Source organism: Lepidochelys olivacea (genome assembly GCF_965140295.1).
Source record: "Lepidochelys olivacea isolate rLepOli2 genome assembly, chromosome: 3".
Taxonomy (NCBI): domain Eukaryota; kingdom Metazoa; phylum Chordata; order Testudines; family Cheloniidae; genus Lepidochelys; species Lepidochelys olivacea.
This window is the reverse complement of record NC_140413.1, coordinates 125,085,330-125,100,558: the sequence shown is the minus strand read 5'-3', so window position 1 is coordinate 125,100,558 and position 15,229 is coordinate 125,085,330. Positions and strand designations below refer to the sequence as shown.

Genomic DNA, 15,229 nt, shown 5'->3' with positions numbered 1-15,229 from the left:
GCTTAGAGGGAACAGTGCCTGGGAGTGACATCTGGGCCCGTGAAGGGAAAAATCAGGAATCCTTCATGCCACACCATATTGACTGAAACATTGCTTTCAACTGAGTCTTCGTTCTAGCTTGGCATCATCTTCTGCTTGTAAGTATGGTGTGAGCAAATGTTAATACCTTTTTTCCTCCCTAACTTCCAAGGAGGACCAGTCTGAAGTTTTATCAGCGCTTAATTCAAACATGGTTTGCTGTAAAAGGGTGAGAACACCACTATTGAAAAACAAGCAATTGTTCCAAGTTCCCTAGCTGCAAATACTCTTCTCTGGTGAGGTGCAAACCTCACAGAACCCACACAATTCCATTTCCCCTATTGCTAGGGCCCCACAGCAAACCATTCCAAACATGCTAAAACATGCTTAATTGACACTGAGCTGGATGAACAAAAATGAGGTTATTTTTCAAAAAACTGGCAAAGTTCTGAGTTCAACTGTGCTGTCTTCCATGATTGATTTCACTTGGACAATTTCCCACCAGTTAACACAAAACCCAAAGACATCCTCCTTTTCACAACCCTACCAGAAGTTCATAGGTCTCTTGGCTACCAGTTTCCTGGGTCCCAAAGAGCAGCTTTGGGTAATGATGGAGGATGCAGTGTGAATCAACCCTGATTTTTAGAAATCACAATAAGAAGCTTCCAATGTACATTACATATTCAAATTCAAAGCGGTCTTCACAAGGAAGAGGGCTAGAGAAAATCTTTTTTAATGCATGACAAGACGACGTTTACATTTTGTCATCCCCAAAAATCACACTTCAGATGCCTTGTTTTGACTTTGCACGTTAGTGATGCTTACCTAATGGTTATAAACCTCGAAACTTGTATCCTATCTGCACACAGATTATGTATTGATAACTATTTCTGCTAGGGGTGCAATTTTTAAAATAGATACAAACCCTATTGTGCACACAGTTATACTAGTGTAGCTTATTCCCCTATATTTATACCTTTATGCTGGTATAATTGCATCCATACTAAGGGGTTGTAATACCTTAACTATACAAGTTTCAAACTGCTCGTTAAAGCAGTACAAAACTTGTGTGTCTTGGGGAAATGTTTTTGCTCTTCCAACATTCCAATCAAAGCTGTAGCTCACGAAAGCTTATGCTCATATAAACTGGTTAGTCTCTAAGGTGCCACAAGTCCTCCTTTTCTTACTGCCCCATTGAAATCAGTGGGAGTTTTACCCCCACATTGTTTTATAAATTTTTCCCAGCTACAGGAGTAAGCCAACAACCACTTATGGTGTAAACAGCCTCTCAAAGCAAAGAAAATAGAAATGACACCCCTGATTAAAGCCAACTTCTATAATCGCCTCTCCTACAAACACATTAACACCTCATTAACACTACCATGTGCGTACAAAAGAAATGGAGGTTGGAAACAGCTCAGGCACAAAGTAAACAAATGATAAACAGAAAAGGAGGACTTGTGGCACCTTGGAGACTAACAAATTTGTTAGTCTCCAAGGTGCCACAAGTCCTCCTTTTCTTTTTACGGATACAGACTAACACGGCTGCTACTCGGAAATGATAAACAGAATTGCTGCTTATTTTTGTCTGACAGTCTCAGAAATAGTTGCTCCCTAGTTACATGGGTTATGTTCCTCTGACCTAGAAAGGCAGAAACAAATGAGATTTCACATTCCCACAATGCGGTGAAGAAATGTTTCTTACACCATGAGATCATAACTCAGAATAAGGAAAAGTTGATAAAAAACAACAAATGGAAAACGGAGTGGGGTTTTTTTAATATAGTAAATTGATAAGGGTTGTAAAGAAAATGATTTTTAATCCGACAATAGGCAATGATTTTAAGAATACAAAAGACATTAAAATAAAAAATGCACACGTTAGAGCAAAATGAAAACTAGTAAACATACAAGGTTTAAAGGCAAACTAAAATCGGGCTAGATTGTGCCATTAGGCTTAGTCCTGAATATGGAACAACACCAAGAAATATTTGTGCCTCAGAGTTATCTTGGAATCTCAATTCCTCTGGAGCTTCCATTTCCCACTTGCATCAGCTATTTACAAGACACCGTGTATTCTGCCCTTTGCATCCAGTCACCTCTACTGGGGCGCAGTATGGGCATGAGTGGGGGAAGGAGAAGGAGGCAGAGTCATGGCGCTGACTGCTCTAATGCCCCCTGAGACCCCTCCCAGCAAAGCCCCTGCTTGTCTCTCTCTCCCTGGACTCAAGGTCCAGGCAGGTCTACTGAAAGCCTAAGGCAGCTGAGGAAAGATGGTCCAGTAGTTATAGCACAAAGCTAGGACTTGAGAGACCTGCGTTCATTTCCTTGCTCTACCCCAGATTTCACCTTAGGTCATACATAAAGTGCAGTGCAGTTCCCGCTCTGTAAAATGTGGCTAATAGCACTTCCCTACCTCTCAGGGGTGCTGCAGAATAAATACATTAAAGATTGTGAAGGGCCTTGAGAAACTGGCACCAACTCCATGAGTGGAGAACCATGGAGCACCCACAGAAAATAATTAGTGGGTGCTCAGTACCCACCAGCCACATGCCAGTCAGCTGATTGGTGGGGTCCTGTCAATCAGCTGTTCGGTGGTGGGTGGAAGATGCTGCGGGGAGGGGGCAGAACAGGGGTGGGAAGAGGCAGAGCGAGGGCAGGGTGTGCTCAGGGAGGAGGTGGAGCAAGGGGCAGGAAGAAGTAGGGCAGGAGTGAGGTCTTGGGGGAAAGCTTGGAGCAGGAGCGGGAAGAGGTGGGGCGAGGGTGGGGCACTGGAGGAAACGGCGGAGTGGGGTGGGGCCTCGGGGTGGAGTGGGGGAGCAGCAGCCATCCGGAGAGAAGAAAGTCAGTGCCCGTGCATTGAGATCTACTGATGAAGAGTACTATATCAGAGGCAAGTTATTACTGCCCGGCACAGTCAATGTAAGACCAGAGCACAATCTATTTGTGAACAGGCAAGAGACAAGCTGAGAACCTAACATCACCACATTTTGCTTGTTTGTTGATTGTCCAATGTTGTATCGTTTTTGTCTTGTCTTTTTAGGTTTCAGTCCTGCAACCAATAGTGAGACTACTCCTAGGAGTAAAGTTACACATACATAGGCCTTGTTTACATGCAGAAGTTGTGCTAATTTAACGTAAAATCTTTTAAAACCCAATTTATTTAAACTGGAGTAAACTCTCGGATGGACACACTTATTTCAGGTTTAGAATGGCTTATTTTGGTTTAGTTTAAACTGCACCCTAATCAACTTAAGCCAAAGCAAAAGAAACGTGGTTAAAGAGTATCCACACCAGTTCAGGTAAATCAGTTCAAAACTCACACTTTAAGTTAAACTGATGCAACCTTCCTGTGTACACCAGCATTTAGACTCTAAGCTCTTCCGGGAAGGGACCATCTCTTCCTCTGTGCTCATACAGCGCTTAGAGCAATGAGGACCTAACCCTGATTAGAGCATTTGAGTGGTACTACAATATAAATAATAAATAACAATGATGGAATGTGTCCCATTAGACAGGGAAGTAGACTAGTGATTCAAGAAATCTAGGCTCTGTTTCTGACTCTCCAATTGGCCTGCTGTGTAACCTTGGACAAGTCTCTTCCCCTCTTGCTATGTGTCTGATTTATCTATTTAGATGACACGTTCTCTGGGGTAGGAACAGTTTCTTACCATGTGTTTGTAGGCAGCCTTGCATAGTGGGGCTCTGATCTCATCTGGGCCTTCTAGGTTCTACTGTAAAACAAACAGCAATAATGAAAATAAATAATCGCAAGAGTACATCATGTTTTCTCAACAAAGGAATGTAACTTTTGTAATAGTGTATGTGCATGGTAGAGAGAAAAAAGAATTTAACAGTTGCATGCCTGTATTTTCAGGCTTGTGTCACGCTCTAAAATCACATCCAGATGGCAACAACAAAATCACAGCCTCAAAGCAGCTGATGAAAGACAGTTGCACTAGCTGGTGCGATTCTTGGTGCCAACTATGCGTTTGGGAACAAATGTGGGAAGAGCATGCAGAATGGCAGAGATTTTGCACCGGTTTACAGTGTACAGATGGGGGTTCTGGGAGGCATTACAGTGCATGACTACTTTTCCGATTTCTTCGGTATCAGCTGTAGGACCCACTGCCAAGGTGGAATCCACACTGGGATCAGAGAACTCATAATTTTTAAGAGACAGTTGTAATTTGTCCCTAAGTTACTTTCAACATATGTAAATGTTTAGGGGAAAAGTGGGAGGAAAGCTTGGTTTTGCAAAATGCACAGCATCTTAGGGGTACTGAACATTGAACATGTCACTTCCACTGGAACATCAGCACCCTATAGCTATCATGCCTGGTACATTAAGCAGTAATAGAGGTGCAGGTTGTTTAACATACTATCTATGTGGAGATGCAGTGCACTGGCTAATAAATTGGTTAAACAAATCATCTCCTTCAGTCTATGGTACATGTCTTTCGTTTGCCACCCAGAGAGGATTTGAAAAAACAAAACTGCTCTCCCACTTATTTGAAACAGAGATGAGCTAAAGTTGAAACAATGTATGCAAAAATCTCTGAGCTGCGGAACTTCAGCTAGAATAGGATCCAGATGCAAACCACCGGAGCTTCCGAAAGTTGGAGGATGACATTTTGCAAAAACACCCAACATTTTTCCATCGCTAGTCCTGCCCCCTCACCTCTGATCCTTCCTTTCGTCATCTAAGCCACAGCAGCCCCCACACCATCCTTCTCCTCCTGCCTTTCATAGCATCCCACTTCCAAAGTTTAAATTATTTGCATAGCATAAACCACATAGGTTCCTTTTTAAATATGCACTTTCTATATGTCACACTTGATTTTTCACATCGTTACACAGAACAATAATAAGGATATAAATGGGCAATTTTAAAATATTTTATTTAATTGGAGCTGATTTGGATGTCCACAAAAGAGCTGGTTGAAAAAAATGTTTGCAAAAACGCCTCTCTTTTTCCATAAAAAAGTCAAATTTTGAATGTTTTCAACCAGTTACAGAGCTTCTCAAAATACAGGAATTCTTTTGCTAAAAAATTATGTTTTTAATTGAAAATTTTGAATTTTTTGACCAGCTGTAGTCTGCAACAAGGGGATTCTTAGGAAAGATGTGTGAGTCATTTTTCCTTACTTGTGAGCACAGGCTGGAAGCAAGGTATACATACCCTTATTAAATAGGCTTTGAGCATGTAAAAACCATATAATTCAGAGATTGTTAAACCACAAAATTTAAATCTGGATCCAGATTGAAACCCCAAATTTCAGAAGTGTTTGGGTCTGAGGTTTTGGTTAAGATCATATAAGAAAAGGGACCAGCTGCAAAATTTGGATCCAGGATCAGATTTCAAATGCTCCAGGTCATTTCTACAACAATACAGTAAAAGAACATATATTTTTTATTCAGAGAAGGTTACATTGGAGCTGTGAGATAGTGAGAATTGTTCACATGAAAAATACAAAAATAGTTATACTTCTACATGGGTAACAGCCAAACTGGAAATTGTTAAAATAGCCAGCTAGATCCTCAGCTGGTGTAAACTGCTACAGCTCCATTGAAGTCAGGGAAATATACCAGTTGGTGAGCTGACCCATATACTGTTAAAGAGACACTGACAACTTATAGTCATACTTACTACGATTACAAGAAAGAATACAAGGTTACTATATTATTCTAATAAGATTACTATAATTGAAGGGGATTTGAGAAAACACCTTTTTCCTCTACTTTTTCCATTTTGTTTTCACATTTGACACTAGTTAGTGTTTAGTCAATTTCATGGTTTCCCCTCTATTGTCAGTCTGTCACTTCCCCTGTTTGTGTAGGTCTCTCACACAGCACCAAAGGAGCGCAAAAACATTTAAAAAATATTAAAATTGTGATTATAAAACCACAAAAATTGGCAGGGGGGCTCAAAAGGAGCAGCCGTACTTGTAACTATTTTAAATTCATTTCGTTTTAAAAATGACCGCTTTTCAAGTTGACTTTGTCTTTCATATACATCTGTGGGTGCGTTTCTCTGATTTACAGCATTTACGATTTTAACATAATAAATTATTGCACATCAGTATAGCTGTCTGCAAAAGTAAAATAAATCCTCTTAAATGTATATAGTACGTTTGCTGAAAAAATTATTAAGATACAGACCTAAGAGAGAGGAGAACTTAATCATAGGAAAAGTTTAATAGCTAAATCCAAAGTACTGAACAGCAAATACTCAGGATTTGGCCACAAGTCCACAGATCTATTGTACAATTATCAAAACAAAATTTAATGCAATTGTACAAGACTCAGAAATATAATATTCCCCACACACATCTAAAATTGTAGAGAAAATGGCATATTGGATTTTTGAAAAATAATGTGGTGGGCGCTCATCATCAAAGACTGCAGTGCATAAGACCAAGGAGGTCGAGTTTAAGCGGCATGTGCAGTCTACACTTTGGACACATTTGTGCCTTTAAGGCACAGCCAAGTACTAGGAACAGGATGGTACAGAGCTGCACCACTCCACAGGGACCACAGGTAGAATTCCTCCCCTAGTTCTCTCTTACATAAGAGCAGCACGCCTGCTGTTACACCTCTTCACCAGGTGCAGTTACTGTCCAAGAAGTATGGGCTGGATGAATGGACTATAAGGTGGATAGAAAGCTGGCTAGATTGTCGGGCTCAAAGGGTAGTGATCAATGGCTCCATGTCTAGTTGGCAGCCGGTATCAAGTGGAGTGCCCCAAGGGTCGGTCCTGGGGCCGATTTTGTTCAATATCTTCATAAATGACCGGGAGGATGGTGTGGATTGCACCCTCAGCAAGTTTGCAGATGACACTAAACTGGGAGGAGAGGTAGATACACTGGAGGGTAGGGATAGGATTCAGAGGGACCTAGACAAATTGGAGGATTGGGCCAAAAGAAATCTGATGAGGTTCAACAAGGACAAGTGCAGAGTCCTGCACTTAGGACGGAGGAATCCAATGCACGGGTACAGACTAGGGACCGAATGGCTCGGCAGCAGTTCTGCAGAAAAGGACCAGGGGTTACAGTGAACGAGAAGCTGGATATGAGTCAACAGTGTGCCCTTGTTGCCAAGAAGGCCAATGGCATTTTGGGATGTATAAGCAGGGGCATTGCCAGCAGATCGAGGGACGTGATCATTCCCCTCTATTTGATACTGGTGAGGCCTCATCTGAAGTACCGTGTCCAGTTTTGGGCCCCACACTACAAGAAGGATGTGGAAAAATTGGAAAAAGTCCAGCGGAGGGCAACAAAAATGATTAGGGGACTGGAACACATGAGTTATGAGGAGAGGCTGAGGGAACTGGGGATGTTTAGTCTACAGAAGAGAAGAATGAGGGGGGATTTGATAGCTGCTTTCAACTACCTGAAAGGGGGTTCCAAAGAGGATGGATCTAGACTATTCTCAGTGGCAGCAGATGACAGAACAAGGAGTAATGATCTCAAGTTGCAGTGGGGGAGATTTAGGTTGGATATAGGAAAAACTTTTTCCACTAGGAGGGTGGAATGCGTTACCTAGGGAGGTGGTGGAATCTCCTTCCTTAGAGGTTTTTAAGGTCAGGCTTGATAAAGCTCTGGCTGGGATGATTTAATTGGCGGGATCGGTCCTGCTTTGAGCAGGGGGTTGGACTAGATGACCTCCTGAGGTCCCTTCCAACCCTGATATTCTATGATTCTATGTGCCCCTGGCCAGCTCAGCTGGCTAGTGTGTAGGGGAGGCAGAGCTTTGGCCCTGTCTCCTATCTACCCCAATGAGGATTTATTGACTTTCAAGGAGATACAAAGAATGAGCTTGTGCTCTGCCCCAGAGAAAGCAGAGATTATATTTGTTCCTCACACCTGTGTGGAGGCGTAAAGGGGAGGGTTCTCCTTGTACTCTCCAGACTTTTCAAGGCTTAGCTCAGCATCTTTAATGATTTCTTAATATAGGCAGGGCTTCTGTACAAAACATTGTGTTTACATTTGTGGGGCTTAGTATGGCTCTCTCCTATCTCAAGGAACTTCCGTACTTAAAAGTTTTCATAATTAAAAAAAAAGTAATTAGCCTGAATAAACTTCTTGGAAAAGAGCAATACGTCGCAAGGGGGTCTTTCCTGGTTGAAAAAAAAGGAGTATGACTAAATGGGTGAAAAAACTGTGTTCTGCACCTCTCTCATTCGCTGAATATTGACCAAATAAAATAAGACACACTTAACTGTGGGCTGTTTGCAGATTAATTTGCCAGTCATTGTGCAAGTTCCTCTGACTTTTCCTCAAGATGGATTCAGTTTTCAGGTAATTTTATTGCAGCTTGAAAAGATGGTATAAGAAAATAGGGAGATGAAAATGATATCTGAAATTAGGAATTTTTTAAATGTTCCTCCTCCCCCTCTCCCCCAATCTCTGAATCTGACACTGTAAATCCTGTTCCCAAATCAAATAAATCCAGCGATTTGACGTTGACTGGGTTTGAAGGAGGAATCTTCAGTGGTCTGAGACTCACAGCTGTAGTTTCCCTCCCTCCCTTCAACTTTGAAGTAGCTTCATTAATTTGGATTTAGATTTAGATTTCAGCCTCAACTCCTAGTGCGGAAAAAACATGGCAAGCCTTGAAAAGTTATACCCAACTGTGATGCTCTCCTCCAGGCACTGAGAACTAGACTCCAGTATTACAGTGTCAACCTCCTGCCTTAGTCAGTGTGAGCTTTACTGGAGACTAGACTATGCATCAGCTCCCTGCTACACCAATCTGTCTGTGTCACCAGCAAACTCCTCAAGACTCTGCCAGTCTTTACATTGCCTTGCAAGCAACAATCGGTGAACCCCAGTTCTTCAGAGACCTCTCTCTGTAGTGTCCAGTCCCTCTCACTGGACAGGCACAGAAATGAAGTTTACTGCCTCCGAAGAGCCCATGCACACACCAGCCAATTGGTTTAACTGAGGACTCACACTTAATTCACTGTAACAGCACTGAAATTGTCTATAGGAAAACTAAAAATAAGTTTATTTAAAAAGAACAGAAATATAAGCAATACTAAGCAGATATAACAAAAATAGAAAATGGTTAGAAACAGACAAAATAAAACATACTTTCTAGTATCTAAGACTTAACTTTAGCAAGCTACAATTTTTGCCTAAACAGCTTTCTCACTTACTGCCAGCCTCCAGCCCTTCTGGCAAGAGGATCCAGCATCCCTAGAAGCAGAGGGTGCTGTCCCCTAAGTAATGGATAACTGGTGGGTTTTCTTCCCTTGTTTTTATAGTCCAGTAAAGTTTTTAAATGTATTCTTTGAAAAATAAACTCAGACAAAGTTCCTCTCCTCTGCAGGGGTGTAGACCCAAGCTGTTTTCCACATCCGCTGGACAATTTGCTTTTTTGATTGGCTTAATCACTTTGTTTACCTTAGATGTAAATGTACTTCCATTGTCTCTGGCCTCACCTTGCTCAGTTTACACTGGAGACACAAGCAAAGAGGTGAAACAACATTCCTTTGTCTACAACAAACTTCTTTACCCTCTCTACTCAAATTGTTTAGCCAGAACATATTTTAGGAACATTTTCCAGCACACACACATAATCCTTTACACAGGAACCATACATTATGCAACAATATTAATCACCAGAGCGTCATCGGTTTGTATATGATACCTTCATGACACTGTTTGGCTAAATAGTGTGTTGGGTGTGCCCTTTGCCAGTTGGCATAAAGGGACTCATAGGGTCACACCAATTTTGTCCGTGCTGCTTTGAAATAAAGAAGAAACATACCCCAGGAATTTAGGACAATTTTTTTTAACTGGTCATGTAATTTTCCTCCTTAAGCACACTCTTCTGCAACATAGCCCTCTTAGAATCTTAAATATCTAGCAGCCCCTCACAATGGCCCCAGTCACAGCTTCGCAGAGCAAAAGGCCTCTGTGATATCACAGACACAGGAACTGGGAAGTTACAGCATGTTCCCAAGAAAGGGCTGTACACCCACAGCTAGTTGGCAGAGGGAATGCACTGCTTGGAGGATAGATCGTAGCACAAATATGTTTTTTTGACGCATGAAAGGAGAGATGCTGTGCTTCCTCTAAGTGCAGAGAAAAAGCACTTTGATATGCAGGGCTGACCAGATGCAGCATATTATGAGCTCGCCATCTCCCCATCCCCTGGTCATTGATGTTCATAAATGAATATGCAGTGATACTGTCGAGGCTGTAGACATTTTACGAGCTTTTGAAATCTGTCCCAGCAGGAAACGTGAGGCATCACATATGGATTGCTTTTTTTTTAATTATTATTTTTGTTTGTTCATTTGGACAGGGACTCTGGGCAGAAAATATTTGATCTGAAGAAACAAAACAAAGAATAATTAGCTGATCGCTATCCTTGAGAAGTGGACATTTTCAATTACGTCCAAGGACACTGCAGCTTTCTGCAGATGGCTGTTTCTGGCTGCAGAAAAAGAAAAGAAAGAAACTATTAAGGAAGGAGAGAAAACTAATTGTGAAGGTTTTAAATATCTATAGATTTAATTAATAATAAATAATGATTATCAATAGAAAAGCTTTTCTATGAAGGAAGTAGTTTGCCAGGCAGTTGGAGCAGTTTACACTGTGGGCATGTCTATACTGGAGCTGGAAGGTGTAATCGTAGCTACGTCCTCAGTGTGGCTCACCCCGTTCTGCTGCTCATGCTGCCATGACTATATTTTTATTCTTAGCAGACTAGCTCCATCACAGCTAGTGCAGGTAGATTGTCTTGAGCTGGGAATTATACCTTCCAAGTCCAGTGTGGACATACCGTCCCGAGTACTGCCTCTGACTCACTGTGCGATGTGGGGCAAGTCATTAAACACGTCACTGTCTCAGTTTACTCTCTACGGCCCTCTATTTTACAGGAGCATTACGAGGCTTGACTACTTTTTTTTTTTTAAATGAGACAGAAAAGGTAGGTGAGGTATTAATATCTTTTCTTGGAGCAACTTCTGCTGGTGGAAGTGACAAGCTTTCGAGCTCCACAGAGCTCTTCTTCAGGTCTGCGGAAGGTAACCAGAGTGTCTGAGCTAAGTATAAGTTGGGACAAATTGATAAGCATAAGGGGTACACACATGCTATTCACAGGAGTGCAGGGGACTAGACTAGATCACCTCTCGAGGTCCTTTCCAGTCCTACGATTCTATGATTCTATGCTGTAGGAAACCACATAAAATGAAGTGGCCAATTAAGGGTTATCAGGCAGGGGTCTTAGAAATGGTTGCAATGAGCCATAAAACCAGTGTCTCCATTAAGGCCAGGATTTTTAGTGTCTAGCAGAGTTGTGAATTTCAGTTCCCAAGCTTGTCTCTTGAAGGCACGTGCAGGTTTCCTTTGAGGACAAGGACTGAGAGTTCAGATATGAAGTGATTACTTTATGAAGTGTTCACCCACAGATGATGTGATATTTTTGTCTTTTATCATTTTTCTGTGTGAGTCCATTCAAGTGCACAGTGATTGTCTGGTTTCACCCACATAGTTGTTGTTGGGGCATTTGATGAACTGAATGTGGTACACCTAATTTATCCAAGGCTCTTGCTCCGTGGCCATAAATTAACACAGAGAACATAATTAGCACACGTAAGTTTCATTGCTCCCCTCAAAAGCCCATTTCTGCAAACATGCTTACAAAAATATATTGAAATTAAGAGGAAATATCAATTCCACATCTTTTTAAATGTCTTTGGATGACCTCTTGCTTGCTAACTAACTCATTACAATGGGCATTGGTTGTGATTCCTTTACCCACTATCTGAAAATTTGATAGCAGTTCAATTTACACAAAAGAAATAACTAAGAAAGAAAGCCAGTTGTGTAGGCTGCAGAGAGGTGCCCTCTACCTCACTGGTTTGTGGGGATTTTGTTGTTGTTCATTGTAATTTAGATGATAAAAAAAAGTATCTAAAAACACTGAGGGACCTATCTGTACTGCAACTGGTAAGGCAATGGAAGTGCTTCACAGAACTGGTAATGGGATACGGGGCCTTTTCAGAGACCTGGTTCCTAACCACTATCAGAAAGGACCAAAAGTCAGTGCCATCTGATGGTTGTTCAGAAGCTTATATATGAAATAACATTTGGCAGTCTCACTACTACAGTCTGCACATCTCTTTCACACATACACCTTCCCCCCATCACATTGGTACTTTTACCAACAACAAAGCCAAGTATTGACATAAGAAAAGAGACTTGAACTTCTTTCTCTCTTCTTTGGAAGGTGGTTCCTCCAGGAGAGAGGTAAGACGGGCTAGCGGATCATTGTATGCAAGCCAGACTGCCCATGCTGTACCTTATCTCTAACAGAGTGTTACGGTCTGCAGGGGTGTCACTCTAGACTTCTCATGAATACAAAATGTATACTTTAAAGGAAGGGGGGCATGAGAGGGGATAAACGGAAGGAGAGGGTGAGTTAAAAAGCAAGATATGCTTCCAATACTTGCATTTACTAGCTGCAGACCAGAGTTTTGAATCACTAGACAGAAAGAACAAATTGACCTCTTCACAGAAGTGGTGCTCCTAAGATCTTTAATGGCTTGCTTCAGAATCAGTTCTCAATTGAACGCAGGTATCGTAGAGATAGAAAAACATAAGCTAAAAAAGCACTATGCAAACTTCTGACAGCACTAGCTGTGTAAGAGACAATCTGGTCCTTAACATTTTAAAAGTCATGCCCTGCATAATAACACATGTGGCAGAATCCTCCGCTTTTCTCCCCAACACCATTCTACACTGGGGCCATAAAGTACACATCCTGTAAGCCTCTGACATGAATGCATGTTTTATGACAGATATTAACTTATTGCCTTCATATATAGAGGGTCCTTCCAAACATTTTCCACCTCTGACACTGAGGGGAAGGGGAGCAAAGAGGCAGCGCTCCAGGGATTTCCTGCAAACACATTTAACCTTTGACACCTGCAATCATCATTTCCAGGGCTAATACCAGTAGCTGCAGGAGCGCAGGGAGCCTGCTGTTGCTTTTAGCCTTGGGAAATCCTAGGTTCCTTGGGATTAATTTGTTATAATGGCCATAAGTATAGGGGTACATCTGGAGGTGGGAGAAGGGGAGGGAGTTCTACAAGAAATCCTGCTGCTTGGCAGCAATTTTGCAAAGGTTAGAACAGGCAGCTACCTAATTCAGCTGACTCATCACTTTTCCATAAAGCAATAAGACTCATCTATATTGTACATGCACAGTTCTTCCAACAAACATTTGCTTTAATGAACAATGTGCTACACTGCTGAGAAATTATTCTGGCCACAAGTAAGTAGTACCTGCCAGCTTGCAGGTTTTAACACCACCTGCTAAGGCAGAAACAGGAGCATTGTGGGAAGGGATGGCTGACAAGATCGGTAATGCCTTATGGAGCCGTTCATTTCTAGGTCACCAGGTCAAATTCAGAAGCACAGAAATGTCCATACCATCAGATGGTGGTTTGGTTGCTTATGTGAAAAAAGCTGGTAGCCTCAGTCTGTTCCTTCTGGACACCATCACAGCTTACACCAACTGGATCCCTGGATGACAGCCTCAGTGGAAAAGCACAGTCGTGAGTAGACACAGAGAATGAACTATTCCCTGACTCCTGCAGGACTGATTTATGTCACACATGCGGTAGTGATACCCAAGTGGTAAATTACAATTATCCTGCATTTCTGACTGCCTCAGCTGCACTCTGGCTGCGAATCCACATCCACTGAGCCCACTGCCAACATCCTCCCATTAGAACCGCCATTTATTAAAGCCAGATCAACAAAAAAAATATTTCCTCTCTCTCCTCACTCCCTCCCGATTACTTCGGTTTGAGTTTGAAGATGAGCAACATTCAGTCCAGAAACAGCAGTAGATTTAAGTGCCAATATTTTGCAAACCATTAGGGCTAGGAATGAGTTCTTTATCTCATTGCACAGGCAATGAGAATCTCCCATTTCCAGCTGTGCATAGCCCTTGTTCCTTCCTAGCATTGGAAGCAGACATTGAGCCTTAATATCATCGGGTTATAATTGAGTTTTCTAAAGGTTAGTGGCTGTATTTTTTTCTTCTTCCTCCAGTGCGCAGTTGGGCTGATGGTAACAAGACAGCTGGGTTTCCCATACCAGGGGATACAAACAGCTTTTCTGCAAAATAAGTGGTCTAAACAAAACGTGATAGCATGGTGTGGTTTGTAGGACTTATAGGCACTCATTTGGGATGAACTGCATAACTTGTGGCTTCACCATTATGAATTGTGCGGCCATACCAAACTCACGTCAATAAAACCGTCACATCTCACCACATGGTTTTGTAGTCTCTGTGGGAGAAATCGATTCATTAGTGAGGTGGGCACTGAAAACTCCCACTGCACAGTGGTTGGATAGCTTCACAGCAGGGATTCAGAGACACTGGACTGCCTGCACATGGTAAAGCTGGGCTCCAGGCGAATGGTTTGGGAATGGGCTGGGAGAGGAGGAGATGGGTACTGATTCAGGAATTACATGGAGCCCTCCTGTAGCAACTATGCCAGAGTCAGCTGCAGAGTGGCTGCACAGTGGCCCATACCTGGGCTGCTGGTTGTGGGATACACTCCAGCCCACTAATACCCCTCCAAGTTCCCTGAACAAAGTTCATTTACCAAGACGTCATCATGGTACCTCCTGTCTAATCTCTCTGTGGGCTGCATCGCTGCTGGTGCAAGAGGAGCAGGTGCCCTGGGGGACATGCACACTTGGGGAGAGGAGGCAGCTACTCCATTCGGGGAGGAGAAATTTAACATGTGTGTGGTCAAAACTCCACCAGAGCCCTGAATCAGCACACTCCTTAGGCACCACTCATCACTACGAACATTTTCAAGGTGGAGTGGGGTTTGCAGGCCCTTCCACGCCTCATGCAGATGTTCTGCAGACAGGACCCTGCAATGCCAACCACGCTGGCAGAAACTAGGGTAGGCTAAGACCTAATCGAGCTTAACATCACTATTTAACTAGAGTGAATGAGAAATTGTGATCACACGAAAAGCTGGATCTTCGGCGCACAGTCAACACCAAAAGCAGGAGAAGTTCTTCTAGCAGAGACATCTGCTTTCTAGTCAGACAGCTTCAGGGGCTTGCCATTGTTAATGGCTCTGACATGCTGCCTCCAGCATGTCATATGATGACCATGCTGCTGTGAGGCTGGCTGGCCTCCATTTGTCCTATATGAGCCATTATTG

At 42.4% G+C, this 15,229-nt stretch overlaps 1 long non-coding RNA gene across 1 annotated transcript in view; it reads right to left on the bottom strand.

Annotated features, from left to right (window-relative positions):
• Window positions 1-15,229, bottom strand: part of LOC311518522 — a 121,537-nt gene that overhangs the window by 45,795 nt on the left and 60,513 nt on the right. Inside the window, exon 2 of the long non-coding RNA XR_014711006.1 lies at window positions 3,690-3,752. This is a non-coding gene — a long non-coding RNA (uncharacterized lncRNA). The remainder of the gene's footprint in view (window positions 1-3,689; window positions 3,753-15,229) is intronic.